Genomic DNA, 12,525 nt, shown 5'->3' on the forward strand with positions numbered 1-12,525 from the left:
TTCTTATTTTTTTTTTTTTTTGGTTTGATTTATCTAGTTCTAAGAGAGCAAGGTTGAGATTCCCTAGTAGTATAATTTTGCAATCTAATTCTTCTTGCAGATGTCTGGAATTTGGATGCATATACTTTTAGTATTGATATTATTTCATTATCTATGGTTCCTCTAAGCAGGATGTAGTTTCATTCCTTATCTCTTTTAATTAAATCTATTTTTGCTTTTGCTTGATTTGAGATCAAGATTGCTAGGCCTGCTTTTTTTTTTTTTTTTTTTTAACTTCAGCTGAAGCATAATAGATTCTTCTCCAGCCTTTTATCTTTATTCTAAATGTATCATTCTGTTTTAAATGAGTTTCTTGTAAACAACAAATTGTAGGATTCTGGCTTTTCATCCAATCTGCTATCCACTTCGGTTTTATGGGAGAGTTTATCCCATTCACATTCAGATAAAATTACTATCTCTGTATTTCTTGCCATCTTTCAACAGGCTGATTTCAGAAAAGCCTGGAAAGACTTGCACGAACTGATGCTGAATGAAGTCACTGGAACCCAGAGAACATTGTACACTGTAACAAGAAGATTATGTGATGATCAGTTGTGATGGACTTGGCTCTTTTTAACAATGAGGTGATTCAAGGCAATTCCGATAGACTTAAGATAGAAGGTGCCATCTACTTCCAGAGAGAGAACAGTGGAGACTGAATGTGGAGTTGTATTTTCAATTTCTTGTTGTTATTGTTTTTGCCCCCATTTTGATCTGATTTTTCTTATGTAGAATGACAAATATGGAAATATGTTTAGAAGAATTGTACATCTTTAATCTATATTGAATTTTTTGCTGTCTTGGGGAAGAGGGAGGTAGTGAAGGGAGGAAGAGAAATTTGGAACACAAGATTTTGTGAAAGTGAATGTTGAAAACTAACTTTGCATATATTTGGAAAAATAAAATAAATAAATAACTTGTTATTTATTTATATTAAATAATTTATTTAAATAAATAAATAAAATACTGGATTTTTTGAGAGGCGATTAGGGTTAAGTGACTTGCCCATGATCACCAGGTTAAGTGTCTGAGGTCATATTTGAACTCAGGTCCTCTTGCCTCCAGAGCTGGTGCTTTATCCACTATACCACCTAGTTACCCTCAAAATAAAATACTGTTAGAAAAAAAAAAAGATTCAAATATAAAGTTGAAATGATTTATCAAAGGGTTAAGATAGGGAAAAGAGGAGGTAATGTCTAGTTCAAGGGTAATAGCCTGGGAAAGAATGTAGAGGTCAATGAATTGGTTATAGTATGGATGAAGATTAGGGTTTGGTAAGGGAAGACAGCAGGAAAAATTGAAAACCAAGAGATTATCGTCAAATAAAGGGGTTTCAGAATTCTTGAGCCTAAAAGTGGTGTATTTGTGGATGATAGCAAAATCAAGAGAATGACCATCTTTGTGTGTGGCTGAGATTACTATATTGAGGAACTGATGATTAGGATCTTTGAGGGAGAGTCAGCATGTACATTGAGATCCTCTTCTATGAGGGCCGAAGTAGAGGTGGAGAAAACCAGTTGTGACCCATTACTCTTGAACATCACTCTTTTTAAGTCTCATTGATCCTCACAAGTCAATTCCTACATCCTAAATTTTCCCTTTTTGTATCTCAGTCTTAGAATTCTACCTCTCCCCCAAGTTTATCCAAACTTAATCCATTCTTTGTAGGCTACCACCTCCAAGAAACCCCTTTCCTAAATACCCTGCCCACATAATCTTTCTCTCTCAGAAATACACAGAATTTCAGAATCAAAGTGGATCTTAAAAATAATCTAGTCTAACTTCTTCATTTGATTTTTATGTTAAAAATCTGTACTGATTGTTTTTGCACTACAATTATATTTCAATATATTCCTTCCTCACTAAAGCCTACCCTTGTAATGAAAAAAATTTAAGCAAAACTCAACTGATAGAAACCTCTCTGAGAGCTTATGCTTGGGAGTTGGGGCAGGCCTGAAGTCAGGAAGACCTGAGTTCAAATTTGTCCTTAGACATTTAGTAGTTGTGTGAGTCTCAGCTTCACAGAGTTATAAAAATCAAGTGAGATAATATTTGCAAAGCACTCATCATAGTGCCTGGCACATAAATGTTAGCTATTATTATTATTATTATTATTATGCACTCTGAGAAGAGGACATACTAAAGAGAGCATAATAAAGAGTGCATACCTGTAGTCTCCTTCGTCTTTCAAGAGGAGGAAAATATAGCAAAAAAATAGAAATAAGTTGGGTGTCTTTCTTACAGAAAGGCTAAAGAAAACTGTGACTGATAGAATATTGTGCATTGTATGAAATTACTAATTCAAATAATTCAGAACAAGGAGGAACAAGAAGCCAGTGGGCAGAGCAGAGAGAAGCCATAGCATCAGTAGCATCATAGCAGCATAATGGCCTGGCCAATATAATAAAAATCTGTCCAGAAGAGGGGACGAGTCCTTTGAGGAGACAATCCAATAGGGAACTTTTGCTCATGCTCCTAGGATTGAGTCTCTAGACCTTGCCCTTGTCATATCTGTTGTTTGTCTTTCATTTCAAGAAGGATCAATAACATCATGGGGTGATGTCTTTATCTGTAGGTGAATTGGATTTAAGTGAGTCAGAGTTGTACAAATTCATTGGCCTTACTCTTCCATAGTTACTCTTCCATTGAAATCCAGTAGCAAGACAAAAGTCAGCACACTGGATAACAGTGGATGCAGTGAATGGCCTTGGTATCTTTGATTTCTAACCAAGCTCTAAGGGCTCCACAGTGTCCACTTCAGTCACTTTTGTGGCCATTGGAACAAATTGTTCTCATCTGCTCTTTCCAAGAGAGAATTCTTCACATGCTTGGAGCAGACAGCCCCATAATTCAACCTGGTTTAGACCGTCTATCAAGATGATTTTGCTGGCATGTGGCTTTTGGGAGCCACAAATGAGAGTTGGATGAAAAGAGATTCTACATGTGAATGAAAAAGCCCTGAAAAGGACTTGACAGCTTACACCAGATGCGCTAGTCCTTCCTAGCTGGCCTAATGGATACAGCACTAGATCTGGAGTCAAACCCAGTTTCAGGAACTCAAATAACTGTATGAACCTGGGCAATCACTCATTACATCAATGTACATCTTGTTTGCTATGTTTGAACGTAAACTCCTTGAGGGCAGGCACTATTTCATTTTTTTGTCCATGTTCTCAACATAATAATGTGCTTATTATGAGTACATAATAAGTACTTAATAAATGTTTATTGGTCACCATTCATATTTTCGTGCAAAAAATTAAAAGAAAACTACATGAAGAATAGTCCTGATGATGTCTCTTCTCCCGTTTATATATAATTATCACTTCCACATTGTCAGCACAGTCCTCCTGCAATCTGAAAAATTCACATAACACTTTTTTGACTTTCATTCTGCACCAGAGAAGTCTGAAGTATTGTGGTTTTAAAAGATAAAATTTGTTGATATCATACAATACACATATTTTATGCATTACTGAGGCTAAATTTTGTCTTTGTTGTCTGCTGGCCTTTGCAAGTTATCTGCAGCGTCTGCAAAATTTCCCCAAAATTCCCATTTAATTCCTTATGTTGACCTGCAATATATCAAAACTGTGATAAGGAAAGTTGAAATGTGGAAGAGATAAAACCGTTATGTGAATTATCTATATATTAACCAGAGAGCCAAGCTCTTAACACCTATGTTTGAGCTCTTCTGAGCTTTTGTTATTTCATGTCATATCATTTAATTTCATTGTTAACTTATTGGTTCCTTGACCACTGTTGCTTTCCAATTGTTCAAGATTATTTTTGACTCTCTAACCAGACTATATTCCTCTTAAGTACATCGACTTTTCTCTTTTTTTCTGTGTCCTCTACCATACAATATAGTCTTTTTAAAAAATAACATAAAGTCTGGCTTAGTCATAGAATCCCAGGGCTGAAAGGGATAGGGAAGTAGTCTAACCTTAAATGAACAGAAATCCATTCTGCAAACCCTTCCCCAACAAAAGTGACTGTTCAGCTCTAGTGATGGAAAGCCCACTGTCTCCTGAGGAAACCCACCCTACCTTCAGCACATGGCTCTGATTAGGAAATTTGTCTTTACACTAAACTGAAATCTATCTCTGTAATTGCTAACCATTGATTGTCCTTAATTATGTTTTCCTGGGGCTAAGCAAAATGAGCATAACTTGTCTTTCTCATGTTAGGCCCTCAGTTACATGAAGGCAAGGATTGTCTCTGGCAGTTTGTAGCCTAGTAGATTTGGTCCATTAATCTAGGCTGTGAGAACTTTTGAGATCCTTATTCTGGAATTCAGGATATTAGCTAACCTTCCCAACTCTAGCTCCTTAGCATCTATGCCTTTATGTAGGCAATTGATAGAAACGAAGAATAGGATCAGATCTCTGGGATCCTTTCTCTAATATGGATCCATTAAGCAGCACTTTTTTAATCCAATTATTTAAACACCTTCAAATCCCCTTAATCATGCAATCATCTGGATTACTTTTTTTTCATCTATAGGCTGATGCATTTGGCTTTTGATTACTGGTAAAAATTTTGGAACCTGTTATTAGACATTTTGTGATTATTTAAAAAGGGAATCAGTAATTGCTAAGAACTAGTATTTTTTTTTTTTTTCTTTTTTAATCAAGAACAAGCTATATCAGACTCAACTTTATTTCCCTGTTAGGCAGGGTTACTAGACTGCAAGTCAGGGAATGGTATAGACATAGAATACTTGCATCATTGATTTTGACACACTTGCGGACAAAATGGAGATATATTAGTTGGATGATAATAAAAGTAGGAAGATTCAGAATTGTTTGAATGTCTGGACTGGTGAAGTAATAATTAATGGATAGTTGTCACTGTAGAGGAATCTTTCCAATGGAGTGCCCCAAGGGTTAGTTCTTGGCCCTGTGCCAGGAATGTACTGAATGTACTTAGCATTTTTAGAGGTAGCTTCTATAAATTCATGGATGACATACTGATCAAATTTGTAAGTGATGAAAAGCTAACACTTTGGATGACAGGGTACAAAAATATTTTGGCAGGCTAGAACCATGAGATGAATATAATAAGATGAAATTTAAGAGAGATTAAACTCAACTTAACAAACATTTTAAAATGCATCAACTATGTGCCAGTGATTATGAGCGGTTCTGACAATACAATGACCTCAAATGAGTATACATACTACTGGGAGGAAGTTGTTGAATAAACCAATATGGCTGTACTGTAAGTGTTTAATAAATGTTTATTGACTGAGTACTTACATTAATCCTATGAGACGGTGCTATTGTCATCCTCATTTTACAGTGGAAAGAGCACCAACTCTGCAGGCAGAGAACTGGATTCAAATTCTATGTCTGAAACATATTATCTGTGCTTCTTGAGTACAGCCCAGTTTTCTTATAGTACATAAAGGGGTTCGACTAAGTGGCTACCACGCTTTCTTCCAGCTTTCCCAAAAGTTTCAAATAAACAAAGACATTAATAGCTAAGTAATTAGAAAAATAAATAAATGGATGATTGATGGATGGATGAATTTAAAATATATTCAAAAGAAATAAAAAGAAATTTGGAGGGGGAGGAAGAATAAGCCCTAACAATCAGATTGATCAGGAAGGCTTCATGTAGGAGGTTATCCAAGTTGGGCCTTAATAAGAGGGAGAGATTCTAAGAGGTGGCGGTAAAGAGGGATAAATATTTCTCAATAGGCATTGGGGAAAGCCTGTGCAAAATCAGGAAGGAAGGAATTAGAACATGTAAGACCTTGGGATTTTCTCAGTAGAGATGCTGGCATGCTTTGCCATTTCCTATTTTACAGATGAGGAAACTGAGGCAAACAGGGTGAAGCCACTTGTCCAGGGTCCCATAGCTAGGAAATATCTGAAGTCAAATATGAGTCTCCTGACTCCAGATTCTGCACTCTATCCTCTGTGCCACCTAGGTACTCTACTATACAAGGAGGTGGTTGTTGTTAGTTATCTTTCTTCTCAAAGAATACCATGCAAGTGAATTGGATTAATTGAGAGAGGCAGTACAACAAATAGCAAACAGGTCAGCCTGCGTGGAAAGGAGAGACTGACATGAAATCCATCTCCAAGGATAGATTGGGGCCAGATAGTGTAGGGCTTTAAATGACAAATTGAGAAGGTGGTATTTTATCTCAGAGACAAAAAGGAGCCATTGCAGGCTCTTGAGCAAGGCAGTACCATGGTTATATCTATGCTTTTTTTTTTTTTTTTTTTTTTTTTTTTTTTTTTTTTTTTTAGGCTGGGGTTAAGTGACTTGCCCAGGGTCACACAGCTAGGAAGTGTTATGTGTCTGAGACCAGATTTGAACTCGATCCTCCTGAATTCAAGGCTGGTGCTCTATCCACTGCGCCACCTAGCTGCCCTCTATATCTATGCTTTAAGAATATCAAATTGCAGAGGATGGAACAGAGAGGAAAGATACTTGAAGTAGGGGGACCAATTAGCAGACTCTTACATTAATCTAGGTGAGAGGTGATTGAGAACCTGAACTAGGATAGTAGCCATCTCAGTGGAAAGGGGCAAATGTTGTAGAGGTAGAATCAACAACCAAAAGTCTTGATGTAATTTAATGCTATTTATTAAAATGTAAAGTGACTATTGAGATACTCTTGATGTATGTAAAATCTTACATTTGGGTTTTCTTTAAAATAAAAGTAGAAGATGAGGAATCAGTATGAATCAAATATGAAGGCCAAAAAATATGATTTTTATCTTAGAGACATAAGATCTAGAATGATGGGGGAAATAGGTCCCATCTACTCTAACCTGTTCAAGCTACATATGGAGTATTCAGGTAAAGGTTTTAGGAAGAATCTTGTTAAATTGGAATAGAGCCTGGGGAAGAAAAAACTTAGAAAGAACATCATAGTTAGCTTCAAGAATTTGAAAGGCTATTATGTGGTAGAAAGATTAGATTTTCTCTATCTAGCTCCAAAGGACAGAACTGGAAATATTAGTACATATTGACATAGTATTCTAAAGTTTACAAAGTGCTTTTGTTCTAGACTGAGTTTGAGTGCTTCTGAGTTGCTTGTCAAGATCTACCAGCCAAGCATCTGATGACAAGTGGGACTCCTCCTGTCTGTTTTACATTCTTACAGCTAGGAAGCAAGATCAAAAACTTAATGTTTTAATCCCCTAAGAGTGGTTTTAATATCTTTTAAGGAATAATTGTTCTAACTTGCACATAGTTTTCCCGGAAACTCCCTTTTCGCATTGGTTAGTTTCTTTTAGAACTTCTATTCTGAGAATGAGTCCAGACCTGTCTCTCCAGACTTTGCCTCTATGCCCTAATACAGTACCCTCTTCTGATCCCCTTTCCTCCCCCAGGGGTGTTTTTATTCCTAGGACTTAGTGTACTGTAAGTGTTTAATAAATGTTTATTGACTGAGTAGTTGTGATCCTTACATTAATCCTATGGAGACAGTGCTATTGTCATCCTCATTTTACAGTGGAAAGAGCACCAACTCTGCAGTCAGAGAACTGGATTCAAACTCTATGTCTGAAACATATTATCTGTGTACAGCCCAGTTTTCTTATAGTACATAAAGGGGTTCGACTAAGTGGCTTCCACGCTTTCTTCCAGCTTTAGTTTATCCTATGAGTTTCTTCTGAACCTATGATTTAGTGAGGTTCAAAGAGATTCAGTGATTTGCACAGAGTCGCACCTTGCTAGCAATTGTCTGAGTTTGGAATCGGGAAGTCATAGAGAAGCAGATTTAAACTTGATGTAAAACCAAATTTCCTACTAGGGCTGGAGGCAGTGGATTCTCCCTCAAATATATCTGATTTTTCGTGATTCCATTTATGGATACTGAAGTGGTTTGTCATTTCTTTTCTCTGTCTCTTTTTACAGATGAGGAAACTGAGGCAGAGTTAATGACTTGCCCAGGATCATACAGCTAGTAGATATCTGAGCACAGATTTGAACTCAGGAAGATGAGTCTTCCTGATTCTCTACCTGGGACTATCCACTGTCTTTGAGCAGACAGACAGGCAGGCAGGGAACAAGCATTAAGAGTTTTCTGTGCACCAGGTATTGTGCAAAGTACAATATTCAAGCAAATTCAAGCAAAAAGAAAGACAGTACATGTCCTTAAGTACCTTATATTGGATGGAAAAAGACAATACATGTTTAAAAAAAAGCTTAAAAAAAGCAGGGAGATAGTCAAAAAAAAAAAGAAGAAGAAGAAAGAAAGAAAGAAAAGAAAAAAGAAAAACAAGAAAGGACATCACTATATTAGATCAGACACAAATAGAACCTATAAACATTTGGAGGGGCTGCTCTAATTTTATGCATCTTGTGTTTCTTCTAGGCTAATTCAATTCTGCTTTGATCGTAGAGCACAGCACCTTCTCTGATGAGGGCACACCATGCTGGGGAGTCTTGTTCCAATGTCTCCCATGTCATAATTCAATTATAATAGTGTTAAGGAGACCATGAGAGTGTCCATGTATCACTTTTTCTGACCACCTTGTGAGTGTTTGCCCTGTGTGAGTTCTCTATAAAATAATCTTTTTGGCAAGCCTACATTTGGCATTCAAACAACATGGCCAGCCTAGTAGAGTTGGGCTCTTTGTAATAGAATGGGAACCCTTGGCACTTTAGTTCAAGAAAGGACTCAGTGTCCTGGTACCTTCAACATCTTCCTAAGACAATTCAAATGGAAGTGATTCTGTCTCCTGGCATGGCATTTGAAGGAACTCATGAATGGAAAATGGCCAACATAGTGAGGGATATCCCAGAGTGAGAAACCACAGGGAAGATGAATTGTTCTAGGGAATGGAAGAGAAGAAAAGAGAAATGGAAAAGCATTTTTTGAACATTTGGCACTGTGCTAAGCAACTTACAAATAGTATCTCATTTGATTCACACACAATGCTATGCAGTGGGTATTATTGTCTCCATTTTGCATTTGGGGAAACCAAGGCAGAGATTAAGTGACTTGCCCAGGGTCACATAGCTAGTAAGTAGCTGAGGGAGAATTTGACCTCAGATCTTCCTGAGTCCAGGCCCAGTGTTCTAGCTACTAACCACCTCACTGCTATTCTTTTAGGGTAAGGAGCTCTCAGTCACCGAGGAAGTTCCACTCTAAGGCTGAATTAAGAGAGGCAGAAGCACAGTCAAGAGGGGAATGAAGGTTGATTGACCTGGGCCATTCCCCAGAGATGTAGAGTAGGACAAAATGCCCTCTTACCCCCTAATAACCAGTTCCAGTAATTCTGTGGAAAAAAATGAATGAGGTTATTCTGGGCAAGACCTGTTCTTAATGATTTCATGTTGACTTTTAGTGATGGTTATTTCCCATTCTATGTCTCACAAAGCATCCTTTTGATAAAATGTCCTAGAATTCTGCCAGGAATCTACTTTCTGCTTTTTGAAAACAGGGATATTTTTTCTATTTCTAGTCTTGTAACATCTTGATTATTCTCTATAAGTGCTAGGAGTGATTTAGCAGCCACAGGTGCAAATTTTCTCATTAAGGTCCTATGTAACTATCAGAAGTTATGATTATTACCACCACCTGGTCTAGGTCCAATGACAAACACATCAAGGATGACCAGCCCTCATCATTTCCTCACTTATCTTTAATTTCATCTCCCTGACAACCAACCATTTCTGGTTAGTCTTTCCCGGTCCAGAGGTCATTCTCCTTGTAGTGAAAAGAAAAATATAATAAAGGATTCAACTGTTCTGCTTTCTTTCATCATCTGTTATTATCATCCTGATCACTTCAAAGTCTTGCCTTCAAATATAGATAAGAGAATAGTTTTTATTACATTTGGTTATTGTTTTTCCATCTATCAGACTCAGGTTATTAACAAACTTTAGTCCCCTGACACTATTCTAAGAGGATCATGAAACGCTTTTGTATTAATCTTCTATTGCTCATCTTTGCTTCCATCTTTTGTATACATGTCGAAATCTAAATTACTTTGTGAGTTTTCCAAGTTATTCACACAGGTCTCTTAGGGTCTCTTTTCTTTGTTATTGGAATTATTTGTGTCTTCAGAATTTCTTCTTTCTTTTTTCTTTCCTCCTGTTCTTCCTCCTTCCTTTCTTTCTTTTATTCCTTCCATCCCTTCCTTTCTTTTTTTTTTCCTTTTTTTTGAACTATCTTTCTATATTGCCCCGTATGCAGTGTCTGAGCTTATTCATGGTCTTTCTCTCCTTCCTTCCTTCCTTCCTTCCTTCCTTCCTTCCTTCCTTCCTTCCTTCCTTCCTTCCTTCCTTCCTTCCTTCCTTCCTTCCTTCCTTCCTTCCTTCCTTCCTTCCTTCCTTCCTTCCTTCCTTCCTCCCTCCCTCCTTCCCTTCCTCCCTTCCTCTACTACTGATTGACACAGAAGCTTTGACTCAGTTTCTGAGCTGGGCTGATTTGTCCTTGTTGGATATTACAGTAATTCCAGTACTCCTAGGGGTTAACCATTTTGATGCAAACACTAGATTGCAGCTTAGAGCTCCCAAGTTCAAATGAACCATCACCCTCAGTCTCTTCAGTGCCAGGCATTACACACTTGGGCCACTGTGTCTAGCTTAGAATTTCACTTCATAGTTTTCCATTCTTTCTGAGCCAACTTCTTTTGTAACGTTTTAGGCTCCAGCTTATGTTTAGATAGTTGAAACCTCCCATCATAGTTCCACTCCAGATCTGTAATCTGTATCCTGAATTCCTCAACTATTTCTAGCCTGGAGGTATGTAATATACCATCACCTGAGAGAAGGGACCTTATTCTCTCCCTTACTGGATTATTTTCACAGTGTCTCACTCATCACTCTATATTCAGAAAGGGTAGCAATTAATGTGACACTCTTTGTATATTGCCCATGGAAGGCAATATAGAATTTTGGAAGTAGCTTTAGTATTTATATAGAGTGACTTTGGGCAAGTTACTTTGCCTCAACCTCAGTTTCTTCAAATGTGTGCATGTATTTATATGATTCCCTCTGTACCTATCTACATATGTGTGTATATACATATACATTTATCTCCATATCTATCATTATCTCTGTTCCTATCCCTATCTTTATCTCTATATCTCTTACTATAATTGGAGAAATTAAGAGCTTTCTCTTGATTTGCTAGACTGACTCTTCCCAATTTCTCATCCTACCCCTATTTAGGGGAGAGGAAGAAGAGAGAAATTCTTCTCCCCTCAATGGAAACCCAAAGGAGAACTGGTATTGGATCTGTTCCAAAGGCAGGAAACTTATTAAAAAAAGAGAGTGAGGGTTTTCTGAAGCTTTTATAACCATCATAAAAGCCTGATCTCCATGATACTTGGTAGTTTCTGAGTGATCTGACTGATTTCTAGTCAGATACCCAAGGATAGGGGTTCTCAAATTATGCTGGGCCAAGGGCCAAATGCAGCCCACTGAGGACGTTTATTAGGCCCACCGGGTTATGGCAAATGGGCTGAGGGGCGGAAACAGAGTGTGAGTTTTTGTTTTGACTATAGTCCGGCCCTCCAACAGTCTGAGGGACAGTGAACGGGCCCCCTATTTAAAAAGCTTGAGGACCACTGCCCAAGGAGATCAATCGGGAGCTGCTTCAACATTGAGTGCTAGTCCATTAGCAAAAGACCAGTGCACTGTTTTCTATGCTACATATATATGTGCCAGTATGTACATATACTTACAAGAACACTTCTTCAATGGGAGGAGTATACTGAATGAGGTCATGAAGGTAAAGTGCTTTATAAAGAACTCTATAAATATAACTATTTTTCAAAGTACCTGAAAACCTTGTTTTATAGAAATCTGAGTGTAGGAGACTTTTGTAAGTGGTATAGGAATAAGCAGTCATACCTGGTGTGACTGGGAGCTAGTGGGTGGCAATGGGTCATCCATGACTCCTCCATGCTCTAAACCTTGGTAGGGGCAGCCTATGACACACTGCAGGATACCTCCACAACCTGTCCTTCCAGGTGATTCAGGTGAGGTCAGAGGTGGGTGGGTCTGCCTATTTCAAGTCCTCCTCTCAAGAGCTTTGAGGTAGATGATGCTTTGTCGGGAACCCAAAGGCATTGGACAAAACAACTTTAGGGACTTCTGAGCCTGTATAGGACTGGAGAAATCCAAGCAAAAGTAAAGGATCTATTAATTAGAGGCAGGAGGAACACATATGGACTCTAGGGAAGCAGCATTGTGCAGTGGGGAAAGCACTAAACTAGAAATCAGGCAACTTGGGCCTGATGGGCCCCTATGCAAATTAGCTTCCCTCTTTGAATAAAGATTCTCTTTTGTAGACTGAAGGTATTGGATTGGGTGATCTCAGCATTTATTCCCAATTCTTAATGTTGTGTGTCACTATGGCTATTTAGCATGGCATTTCTGTCAGTCTCTGACCTCACCCATTGTCGATGGCTCCATCTTTCCTACACAGGAAATCTTTTCCACCCAATCATAATAACCCTAACTTGTTAAGGATTACCAGTGCTGCATCCTCACTTAAAATCAAGA

The sequence above is a fragment of the Sminthopsis crassicaudata genome, chromosome 4 (genome assembly GCF_048593235.1).
Source record: "Sminthopsis crassicaudata isolate SCR6 chromosome 4, ASM4859323v1, whole genome shotgun sequence".
In the NCBI taxonomy this organism is placed as follows: Eukaryota; Metazoa; Chordata; class Mammalia; order Dasyuromorphia; family Dasyuridae; genus Sminthopsis; species Sminthopsis crassicaudata.